Source organism: Bos grunniens, chromosome 5 (genome assembly GCF_055505025.1).
Source record: "Bos grunniens cultivar Pamir isolate PY7600 chromosome 5, Bosgru_T2T1.0, whole genome shotgun sequence".
Taxonomy (NCBI): domain Eukaryota; kingdom Metazoa; phylum Chordata; class Mammalia; order Artiodactyla; family Bovidae; genus Bos; species Bos grunniens.
In genome coordinates, this window is record NC_141169.1 from 35,519,017 (window position 1) to 35,531,813 (window position 12,797).

General features: G+C 39.5%; 1 long non-coding RNA gene across 4 annotated transcripts in view; it reads left to right on the top strand.

Moving 5' to 3' along the window:
- The window catches only part of LOC147371763 (uncharacterized), a 91,891-nt gene extending 80,447 nt beyond the window's left edge, over nt 1-11,444 (top strand). For all 4 annotated transcript variants that reach the window (XR_015164823.1, XR_015164827.1, XR_015164822.1 and 1 more), the window contains one exon: nt 10,406-11,444. This is a non-coding gene — a long non-coding RNA (uncharacterized LOC147371763). The remainder of the gene's footprint in view (nt 1-10,405) is intronic.
- The last annotated feature ends 1,353 nt before the right edge of the window (nt 11,445-12,797 follow it).

Genomic DNA, 12,797 nt, shown 5'->3' on the forward strand with positions numbered 1-12,797 from the left:
AAACAAAAGAAAATTAAAAAATAAAAAACACATAGCCCAATGCTGGCATCAAGTATGTAATTGCAATCAGTTTTATTACTACTAAAGCTCCGAAGTTTCTAATTTAGGGGAATGAGAGGACTATGGTGCCATAAGTATTCATCTTTGTATTTTGTATAGGCCCACTCCAGTGCCTTCCACATCAGAGGAATTCTTAAAAGGTTTGTTGAGTGGGACACAATTAAACCTCTGGATTGAATTCTGGAAGCCTATGCCCATCCTCTGATTCAGTTGACAAATCTTTTTCCAACTCACCCTCTCTACTTTAGGACACTCCATTAGACCTCTGCAAACCAGAGAGTCTGGGAACCAAGCTGGGGGCATGATAGGATAGGAAGAGAAAAACTAGGGAGGTCCATGTTTATGCATTAGTCAAACTACTCTTTTAAAAACACCTAAAGGACTCAGATCATGAACTCCTTATTACCAAATTCAGACTTAAATTGAAGAAAGTAGGGAAAACCACTAGACCATTCAGGTATGACCTAAATCAAATCCCTTATGATTATACAGTAGAAGTGAGAAATAGATTTAAGGGCCTAGATCTGATAGATAGAGTGCCTGATGAACTATAGAATGAGGTTCGTGACATTGTACAGGAGACAGGGATCAAGACCATCCCCATGGAAAAGAAATGCAAAAAAGCAAAATGGCTGTCTGGGGAGGCCTTACAAATAGCTGTGAAAAGAAGAGAAGCGAAAAGCAAAGGAGAAAAGGAAAGATATAAACATCTGAATGCAGAATTCCAAAGAATACCAAGGAGAGATAAGAAAGCCTTCCTCAGAGATCAATGCAAAGAAATAGAGGAAAACAACAGAATGGGAAAGACTAGAGATGTCTTCAAGAAAATTAGAGATACCAAGGGAACATTTCATGCAAAGATAGGCTCGATAAAGGACAGAAATGGTATGGACCTAACAGAAGCAGAAGATATTAAGAAGAGGTGGCAAGAATACACAGAAGAACTGTACAAAAAAGATCTTCATGACCCAGGTAATCATGATGGTGTGATCACTGACTTAGAGCCAGACATCCTGGAATGTGAAGTCAAGTGGGCCTTAGAAAGCATCACTACGAACAAAGCTAGTGGAGGTGATGGAATTCCAGTTGAGCTCTTTCAAATCCTGAAAGATGATGCTGTGAAAGTGCTGCACTCAATATGCCAGCAAATTTGGAAAACTCAGCAGTGGCCACAGGGCTGGAAAAGGTCAGTTTTCATTCCAATCTCAAAGAAAGGCAATGCCAAAGAATGCTCAAACTGCCACACAATTGCACTCATCTCACATGCTAGTAAAGTAATGCTCAAAATTCTCCAAGCCAGGCTTTAGCAATATGTGAACTGTGAATTTCCTGATGCTCAAGCTGGTTTTAGAAAAGGCAGAGGAACCAGAGATCAAATTGCCAACATCTGCTGGATCATGGAAAAAGCAAGAGAGTTCCAGAAAAACATCTATTTCTGCTTTATTGACTATGCCAAAGCCTTTGACTGTGTGGATCACAATAAACCATGGAAAATTCTGAAAGAGATGGGAATGCCACACCACCTGACCTGCCTCTTGAGAAATCTATATGCAGGTCAGGAAGCAACAGTTAGAAGTGGACATGGAACAACAGACTGGTTCCAAATAGGAAAAGGAGTACGTCAAGGCTGTATATTGTCACCCTGCTTATTTAACTTCTATGCAGAGTACATCATGAGAAACGCTGGGCTCGAAGAAGCACAAGCTGGAGTTAATATTGCCGGGAGAAATATCAATAACCTCAGATATGCAGATGACACTACCCTTATGGCAGAAAGTGAAGAGGAACTAAAAAGCCTCTTGATGAAAGTGAAAGAGGAGAGTGAAAAAGTTGGCTTAAAGGTCAACATTCAGAAAATGAAGATCATGGCATCCAGTCCCATCACTTCATGGGAAATAGATGGGGAAACAGTGTCAGACTTTATTTTTTTGGGCTCCAAAATCACTACAGATGGTGACTGCAGCCATGAAATTAAAAGACGCTTACTCCTTGGAAGGAAAGTTATGACCAACCTAGATAGCATATTGAAAAGCAGAGACATTACTTTGCCAACAAAGGTTCGTCTAGTCAAGGCTATGGTTTTTCCTGTGGTCATGTATGGATGTGAGAGTTGGACTGTGAAGAAGGCTGAGTGCCGAAGAATTGATGCTTTTGAACTGTGGTGTTGGAGAAGACTCTTGAGAGTCCCTTGGACTGCAAGGAGATCCAACCAGTCCATTCTGAAGGAGATCAGCCCTGGGATTTCTTTGGAAGGAATGATGCTGAAGCTGAAACTCCAGTACTTTGGCCACCTCATGCAAAGAGTTGACTCATTGGAAAAGACTCTGATGCTGGGAGGGATTGGGGGCAGGAGGAGAAGGGGATGACAGAGGATGAGATGGCTGGGTGGCATCACTGACTCGATGGACGTGAGTCTGAGTGAACTCTGGGAGTTGGTGATGGACAGGGAGGCCTGGCGTGCTTCGATTCACGGGTTCGCAAAGAGTCGGACACAACTGAGCGACTGAACTGAACTGAACTGAAAGGGTGAGAAGGAAATGAAAATGTGTTAGTCGCTCAGACATGTCTGACTCTTTGTGATCCCAAGGACTGTAGCCTGCCAATCTCCTCTGTGTCCATGGGATTCTCCAGGCAAGAATACTGGAGTGGGTAGCCATTCCCTTCTCCAGGGGATCTTCCTGACCCAGGTCTCCTGAACATGCAGGCATATTTTTTACTGTCTGAGCCACAGAGAAGCATCAACAAAAGGTGAATCATGAAAGTTTTATGTAGCCTAAAATAAAATGTATTTTTTAAAAATATTTTCTAATGTAAGTCTATGAACAAGCATTTTGAGCACTTCTTGTATTCAGAGATTGCTATGGGGAAAAAAGGGTAAAAGCAGCAAATACCAAAGACATTGAGAACTTGGTTTCTGTCTGTATGAATCAGGATGTGTTGGTGAGAAATAGGACTAGTAGGATGTGTGTATATTTAGAAAGAGATTTACTTTAAGGAATTGACTCCTGTGATCATGGAGACTGGCAAGTCTAAAATCTGCAGAGTGAACTTGCAGGCTGGAGGACCAGGGAAGGGTACATGCTGTGGTGCAAGTCCGAAGGCTATTGGACTAAAGACCCAGGAAAGAGTCGATATTCAAGGTCAATTCCCTGTTCCTCAGAAAAAGTCAATCTTTTGTTTTATTCAGGCCTTTAACTGATTCAATGAGGCCCACCCACACTATAGAGAACAATCTGCTTCATTCAAAGTCCACTGATTTAAATACTTATCTTATTATCCAGAATATGATCCCTCAACACCCAGAATAATGTTGGCCCACATATCTGGGCACCATGGCCCAGCCACATTACACAGAAAATTAACTATCACACTTTCTTAAAGTAGTTAAAGAGAAAAGCTTGTGTTCACACACAGAGCAATAAAGAAGAGTGAAAAAGGGCAGGTTTTGGATTCTAAAGACTTGAGTTCAAATCCTGATTCCACCCTTCATTAACACAGTGGGGACCTTGGGGAAATACAACAGATGCTCAAATCAGGCAAATTTGAAATTATGGTGAATTTTCACTTTTCTAGTGAGAGGGCCTCAAAAATATGTTTTTGGTCAACTTAAATATACAAACATAAGAAAAAAGATTTAATTTGAAGATGTAACTTATAATATTTATATGTTTGTTTACACACACATGTTTAAATTCTGTTACATATGAAATAATGTTAATTTAGAGGTATTGCTTTTTTTCAGTCTCACATTTCATGAAATACTTAGACTCAAACTCTTCCCAGGTATCTTTGTCATTCCTTTGGCCACTCTCTGAGTTGCTGTACACCATCTTTTGGAGTATATCTTCCCATCAATCCAATTGTGAAAAAATGAAAGCTTCCTGAATCTAGTTGATGCTGTCACTAGAAAATGTATCCCACTCTGTAAGTATAAATTTGCATAACATTGGGAGAGTGGATTTTTAAATTCATTAGGTGAACCATAATTATGTTTTAATGTAACCTCTTAGAGTGATTAAAAATACCTGAGTCATGAATTTTATTAGTGGTCCCACAGGAGTGATTAATAAATCTGGGTTAAATATCTTTGACTCTTAAAAAAAAAATCCTATTAGATTACTTCCACAAGCATCAAAACTAGCACCAGTTATGATCATTTCAGGTAAATATGTCTTTCTCGTACTGTTCTGATGTTCAAAATTCAGTAACTAAAACAGTGCCCCATAATATGGGAGAACTTTCTATGGAACTGAATATGAAGGGACTTTTTCTGGCTGACAATTTGGGGAGGATATATTATTGGACATATATAGTATTTATTTTTATTTTATGGGGACAATGGCAATAATTACTTCATTGGGTTGTAATGAAATCCAAATGAGATACTTCAAGTAAATTCATGATAAAATGCCCAGTGCATTGTAACTTCTCTAAAAGGTTAATTATTATTATTTAGAATAGCAAGTAGAAAGGGATAACGTGGAAGCAGTGACAGATTTTATTTTCTTGAGCTCCAAAATCACTACTGATGGTGACTGCAGCCATGAATTTAAGACATGCTTGCCCCTTGAAAGGAAAGCTGTGACAAACCTAAATAGTGTATTAAAAGCAGAGACACCACTTTGCCAACAAAGATCCATATAGTCAAAGCTGTGGTTTTTCCAGTAGTCATGTACAGATGTGAGAGTTGGACCATAAAGACGGCTGAGCACCAAAGAGAAGAATTGATGCCTTCGAATCGTGGTCCTGGAGAAGACTCTTGAGAGTCCCTTGGACCAACTCAATGGACATGAATTTGAGAAACTCTGGGAAATAGTAAAGGACAGGGAAGCCTGGGGTCCATGGAGCCACAGAGTCGAGCGTGACTTAGAGACTCAGCAAGAATAAAGTGACAGTGTATTATAGATGCTCCCTTCTTATTCCATAGTGACTGAGAAACAAGAGGGAATGGACTTGGAATTCTTTTCTTCTTTCTCCAGTATAGATTAGTTTCCAGGCTTGGTTTGACTCTGCAGTCTTCCTCAAGTCTGTCAGATTTCACCAGTGTCTGTATGGCATCACGGATGTGATCACCAGTTGCATCCTCCTGCTTGTATCTCACTAAGAAACTATAAGAACTGGTTACACCCTTACTTATCTTGCTGTATTCAGACAGTTATATTTCCTAAGTAACAGCCCGCTACTTGTAGGCAGTTTAGACTTATACACCAGGATCAGAATTCTGGGAGTAAGATTATTGTGTGTGCTCAGTCGCTCAGTCATGTCCGAGCCTTTGCGATTCCATGGACTGTAACCTGCCAGGCTCCTCTGTCCATGGGATTTTCTAGCCAAGTATACTGAAGCGGGTTGCCATTTCCTACTCTAGGGGATCTTCCTCACCCAGGGATCAAACTCGTGTATCTTGTATCTCCCGCGTGGGTAGGTGGATTCTTTACCACTGTGCCACCAGGGGGTATGACTAGTTACCATGAAAATAGTTTTCCTCCCCAGAAAGGGTGCAGATTTCTTTCTTTTCCTCAACTCCATAAGCAAAACTGAGCTAGATAACAACAACTTTAGAAATCTTTTTTGTTAAAACCTCTCAAAATACAGATAAAGAGAGGAAAAAATCCCTGAAACAACACTGATAAAAGTAACAGTGGCAAAGTCATTATTTTAACACCTCTTTTGTTCCAGTTTCAAAGGGAGTGGGAATCACTCCTGTCACCCTGTTGGTCTATTTTTATCCTGAAACTATGAAAAGACCAGCCAATTACAAGAATGACAGCCAACTTGGAATTTTTCCCGTAACTGTTATCTTCTTCATCCCATAAATTTAAAGATCAATCTGAGAACAACTTGTGTTGCAGTGTGATTCAAGTTAAGTGTGATTATTAGGATGAATCAGGAGAACCTGACAATGTGATTTCTTGTCACATTAAAGGAAGAACTATCCTTATGGTTCATAGAATGAAGGGTACTTTCAGGCAATTTGGCTCAAGTAGGAGAATATTTCACTATGAGAATGGATTTTAGTTTGACGTGGACAGCAGGCAGACAGATGTGTATCAAATAGCATCTACAACATGTGAAAATTAATTTTTCACTGCCAGTAAGATATAAATATAGTAATATTTCTCATTTTAAAGTTTCATTTACATCAACTAGGAATGCGATATATTAGGGAAAAAAATTCACAGTCTGTAAATAGTATTGCCTTGAGTCCTCATCTGTGGGTAGATGGACAAGAGTGGTTGGGATTCCTTTCTCTGAATATAAGCTTAAGTTGACTGTCCCTGCAACATTTACATTTGGTTGTCTTGGAAGCACACTTTTTAATTGAAGAATGGTTGATTTACAGTATTATGTTCATTTCTGCTATATAGCAAAGTAACTCAGTTATACACACATATGCGTTCTTTTTTATATTCTTTTCCATTTTGGTTTATTCCGGAGACTGGATGTAGTTCCCTGTGCTATATGGCAGGATCTTGTTTATCCATTCTAAATGTAATGGTTTGCATGTGCTATCCCCAAACTCCCGGTCCATCCCTCCCTCTCCCTCTTCTTGGCAACCACAAGTCTGCTCTCTGTGTCTGTGAGTCTGTTTCTGTCTTATAGGTAGGTTCTTTTGTGCCATGTTTTGGATTTCATGTATAAGTGACATCATATGGTATCTGAGTTTTTGTTTCTGACTTACTTCACTTAGTATGATGATCTTTAGTTACATCCGTGTTGCTGCAAATGGCATCAGCTCATTCTTTTTTATGGCTACGTAGTATTCCATTGTATGTATATTAAACACACACACACACAAGCACACCACATCTTCTTTATCCATTCATCCATCAATGGACATTGAGGTGGTTTCTCTGTTTTGGCTACTGTGACTAGTGCTGCTATGAACATAGGGGTGCATGTATCTTTCTGAATTATAGTTTTGTCTGGATATATGCCTAGAAGTGGGATTGCTGGATCAAATGGTTACTGTATTTTTTGGAGAAAACTTCTTACTGTTTTCCATAGTGATTGTACCAACATACATTCCCAACAATGTAGGAGGGCTCCCTTTTCTCCACACCTTCTCCAGCATTTATAATTTGTAGACTTTTGAATGATGGCTGTTCTGACTGGTGTGAGGTGGTCTCTCATTGTAGTTTTGATTTGAATTTCTCTAATAATTAGTGATGTTGAGCATCTTTTCATGTGGTTTTTGGCCATCTGTATCTCTTCTTTGGAGAAATGTCTATTTAAGCCTTCTGCCCATTTTGAAAGCATATTTTACTCATCATCCTCTCTCCCAAACTTGATCCTTTTCCTTCATTTCTTCCTTTGTACATGGCATTTTTATCCATTTAGTTGAACATAGATTAAACTCAGAAGTCGACTTAGATACCTCACTCTTTCTTACCTCCTTATCTAATCCATCTTAACTTTTCTGTAACTGTGCTTTTTTCTCCATCTCCACTGTTACCACTTTAGTTGAAACACTATCAGAAGTCACTTTTCTTATTGCCCTAGCCTTGTGTTTTAAAATGTACCTAGTATTTGTTTCAGTTGGGTATGGTAAGACCTGCTGATAGAGATGACTGTTGTGAAGGGTCTATAGTCACAGGTCTCTAGAAACAGGAAGCGTGACATGCCACGAAGGGGGCCCACATGGGGAAGCACCAGGACTGGTCAGGAGCAGAGGGAGTGAGGGGAAATTGTGGGCAAGAGCCTTTACTGTGGTTTCCATGGGAAGAAATGGGTGAGGCAGGGTAAACAGGCATAAGAAGTGCTACTTTGAAAAATTCCAGTGGGCTTTGAGACATAGCAGATATCCCTGGTTGTCTGATACCTGTTCCTCGGGTGACTGGGGCAGGTGGATAGTGGCCAGGCCTGTAAGAGCTGGTAAAGATGGTTGGGGGTTGGACTTTGGTTTGGTTGGTTTGCATGTGAGAGGAACACTGGCAAGGGAGTCCTTTACTGTCTTTAGAAATTATCTCGAATTTCTAGATAATTCTAGAAATTATCTCTTCCTGGGAAGAGCAGTATTTCCAGGATCAGCAAAGTGGACGTTTGACTCAAATGTCAAAACCTCATAAACACCTGGTTAATACACCTTGTAACTAGTCTCCTTGTATCTCCTCTCCCTAGCCAGAGTGAGAGATCCTTTACTAATACAAGTATGAGAACATTTGCTTCTTAGTCCCAAATCCATCAACATTCCCCATTGTTCTTCCGAGGAACTGATGATATGGTCCCTACCTACTTATTAAGCTTCATTTTGCACCCTCTTCCTTTTATGAACCCTAGTCATGCTAGCTTGCTTTCAGCTCTTTAAATGTGCCACATTCCACCCGCCCCCCAACCAGCCCTTGGCGTGTACAGTTCTGTCTGAGTGGAACATCCTAACTCACTTCTTCCCTATGTTGCCACCTAACTGCTCTGGAGCTATCAGCTTGAGCACCACCTCCTCCATGAAGACTTGCCCCCATCCCTGGATTTGGTAATGACACATTCCCTGTTTTAGACTCTCACTGCATTTCCTGATCCTCCTCCAGTGTACTTGTACTTATCAAAGCTTGTGATTATATACTGATTTGTCTGATTAATATCTGATTCCTTGGATTCATGAAGGCAGGATTGTGCCCATTTGATTCACATTTTGTTCCTGATTCTTAGCAGAGTACCTTCATAAATGTAGAAGCCTTTAATAAATATATGTTGAATGACTGAATAAATGTCAATTCTAGTTTAGGATATAGACAATATATTCAACTTAAATACTGAGTTGGAAAAACAGAAAAGGTCTTCCTGAGACTGTTTTTTAAAAAGCATGTGAAGCCAATATATAATTGCTCTGAGTGATGTGTTATCGGAAGTGATGGGAGCCATATCAAACTGTCTCTACTGGGCATTGTGTGTCATGGCAATAAGACATCTGACATGATTTTGAACATGAAGGAAATAGATTGTGAAAAGTCATAAATATATGGAAGGTTTTCCCCTTCTCGTGAGGATCATCGGAAAATTGCTCTTAGTGGCCAGTGGCATGTTTTATGGTTCACTCTTCAGGGAAGATAAGAAAACGTGGTCTGTGGAAAGATCTTTTTAGATCATATAAAGAAAGAGAAACTTTGACTTGCTTTTCTTTGCATTGTGCTTTATAAAAATTTATGAGAATGCTACACAATGTTAACCACTTCCCAGATGTTTATTATGAGGAAAGAATCCTAAAAAAAAAAGACAAAAACAAAAAAAAGCAAGCAAGCATCTATACACTGGATTAGTTAAAATTAGACTTGAGCTCTGGATACTCTAGAAAGAGTGATAGGATTTCAAATTTTAAAAAATATAGAGATTGTCAAATGTATAACCTGGAATAACTAAAGTGCCACAGAACAGAGCAGACAATTCCCTGTCAAGAAGGCTCTACTATTCTAGCGGGAAATGTCAAAGTTTTTTTTTTTTTTTTTTTAATATCATTTCAGAAGGCACAGTGGAATTTTAAAATCTTTTTTTATAGAACAACTTTCTACTTCCTCACGTATCTACTTCTTCCTCTCCAGGGCTTATCTTCTCTTTGCATAGGGGAAGTAATACAAAATTTTGATCAGATGAAGCAGAGAATTGAAGTAATAAACCAGGTTGGATGTTGCAACTGGATGATCATGATGGCTGTGGTATATACTTGACCGGCAGGATTCTTCTGTGTGTCCTGCAAAGGGTGTGAAGTTTTGTGAATCATTTGCAACACTTGAAATTAAAAGACTACACATTACCATTTATACTTTAATTGAAAAATGTGACACCATTGTAGTCCTGAGCTTGTGTTTCTACAGCAGCCCTGTTGCTGTTGCTGAGTGGAGCCTTTAAACAGTGCACATGCTTGCCAGCGTGCCAGTATCCCTGCATGGCCCTTGTCACATGTTTGTATTAACTGTCTGGCCCTGCAGGCACTTGACTTTGTGATTCTTAAAATATACGATACAAGCAATTACATTAATTCTCCGTTTGCTCTGACTGTAGTGAAAGTGAAAATGCCAGTTGCTCAGTCGTGTCTGACTCTTTGTGACCCCATGGACTGTAGCCTACCAGGCTTCTCTGTCCATGGGATTCTCCAGGCAAGAATACTGGAGTGGGTTGCCATTCCCTTCTCCAGGGGATCTTCCCGACCCAGGAATCGAACCCAGGTCTCTCACATTGCAGGCAGATTCTTTATCATCTGAGCCACCAGTGAAGATCTGACGGTATAGAGGGTCTTTTTTTTTTTTTTCTTTTAAGATCTTTTTTGAAGGGGACCATTTTTAAAGTCTGTACTTAATTTGTCACGATATTGTTTGTTTTATGTTTTGGGTTTTTTTTTGTTTTTGGCTGACAGGCATGTGAGATCTTAGCTCCCTGACCAGGAATTGAACCGGGACCCCATGCATGGAAGGCGAAGTCTTAAGCCACTGGACCAACAGGGAAGTCTTTTTATAACCGAATTCACATCAAGAGCTCCCTCCTGAAATCCAGAAGACTAGCACAATTTACAGTGAGCAGAGTACAGTGACTTATCTTGTGGATCACTTCTCTGTGAAACTTTAAATACCTAATTCCCTAAGATCTTATTTTCTTAAAGATTTTTAAAAACTTCTTACAAAATTGTCAGATGTTTGTCTTCATATTTGTGGCAAAAAAAGAAAAATTACTGGGTTACTTAATTCCTAAGATATAAAAGATGACACGGTGGCTTAGTCACTGAGTCATGCCTGACTCTTGCGACCCCATGGACTGTTGCCTGCCAGGCTCCTCTGTCCATGGTTTTCCTAGGCTAGAATACTGAAGTGCATTGCCATTTCCTTCTCCAGGGGATCTTCCCAACCCAGGAATCAAACCTGGGTCTCCTGCATTGCAGGCGGATTCTTTACCTACTGAGTCACCAGGGAAGCCAAAAGATGGCATGCAATGGCTATTTATAATGTCAGAGGACCACTGCCCTATTTTTTGAATACCCTAAGTAACTTAGCTTGTGACTACTCTAAGAATATAAGAAAAATCACAAATGGCAAATGATGACCTCAAAGCTAGTTCATGACTATTTGTTTTACCTTTCATTTCTACATTCACTTTCAAATAACTGGCATTAAAGTTAGAATAATTAGGCAACCTAGAACAACAAGGCACTCCAGTACTCTTGCCTTGAGAATCCCATGGACGGAGGAGCCTGGTAGGCTATAGTCCATGGGGCTGCTAAGCGTCGGACACGACTGAGTGACTTCACTTTCACTTTTCACTTTCATGCATTGGAGAAGGAAATGGCAACCCACTCCAGTGTTCTTGCCTGGAGAATCCCAGGGACAGAGGAGCCTGTTGGGCTGCCTTCTATGGGGTCGCACAGAGTCGGACACGACTGACCCAACTTAGCAGCAAAACAACAAGGAAGTAGAACCAAAATATGTACCAGGAGAAAATATATATAAATCAATCAAGAAATACACCATATTTGTTGCTTGTATTCCATGCAATGAAACCTTTCAAATGCTAGTGCGTCCCTACTCTTTTTACTTATTTACATAGTGATGAGAAGTTGAATTCATGAAAGTAGAAATTAGATTATTTTTCCATTGTATCTTTAGCACAGAGAAACTAGAACTTGATAAACATTCAGTATAAACATATACACACACACAAATGAGCTATAGTCATTCTTGTGATAGAAAGATCAAGGTTATTGAAGTAAACTTAGAGACAAACTTAGAGGTAACTTAGAGTATTTAAAAAACCCTGAATTTAATAATTGGATAAATTGGCTTGGTTTATGTCCCCAAACCCTTAAACTCCAAAAATGGATATCTATCCACCCTCATCCATGAACCTTTGATTCTATGAAAAAAGCACCTCTTCTTGTGCCATTCTTTACATTTAACCTTAGAACATTCCTCTGTATTCAGTAGTATCTTTTATCTCAGTAATTGCTTACTGGCAAATTATTCTCAGCCTCAATATTGAGATATATTCTCAGCCAATAATATTGTCAGCAAAAAACTTGTGTGCAGGGCTACTGATTTGGTTTGGTCTTGCACAAGGCCGTCTGGCCAAGATAACTTGAAATCTAGTGTCTTGGTGGTTGTAGAAAACCTTACCATCTGATCTGGCTTTCTAATTGATCACCTTCCTACTTCTCTTGTTACTTATCTTGTGCTTTGACCAGTGTGGCTGCCTCAGCCCATTTCTAGAAATTATTTGCTTAGGTGTCTACACAGACTTGAGCTTTCTTCTGTTTCTAATTCTACATGGAAGGAGGTTAGACGTCATTGCTTAATTCTAACAACAAGTGAAAAACTTAACCGATTGGAAAATCAGCAATTCTTCTAGGATCTGTTAGAAAACAGAAGATACAAGGCAAACTGCTACCTCCAAGTTTGGAGAGACAAACAGACTAATTTAAGGAGACACGGCTTACTGGAGCAGAGCCTCACAAGCAGAAACTGCTATAGGAACCAGTGCTGGCTCTAGAAATCCTGAACTGTAATGGGTAGATATTAACCAAACTATATTAATAATTACTTTGAACAGCAATGTTCTAAATGCATTAATTGAAAGTGAGTGATTGCCAGAACATATTAAAAAATAACATCTATATATATATATATTGTCTACAAGAAACTACCTTTAAACATAAAGACTCATGTAGATTAAAATAAATGGATGGAGGGACTTCTCTGGTTGTCTAGTGGTTGAGGATCTGCCTTGGAATGCAGAGGACACAGGTTCTATTCCCGGTGGGG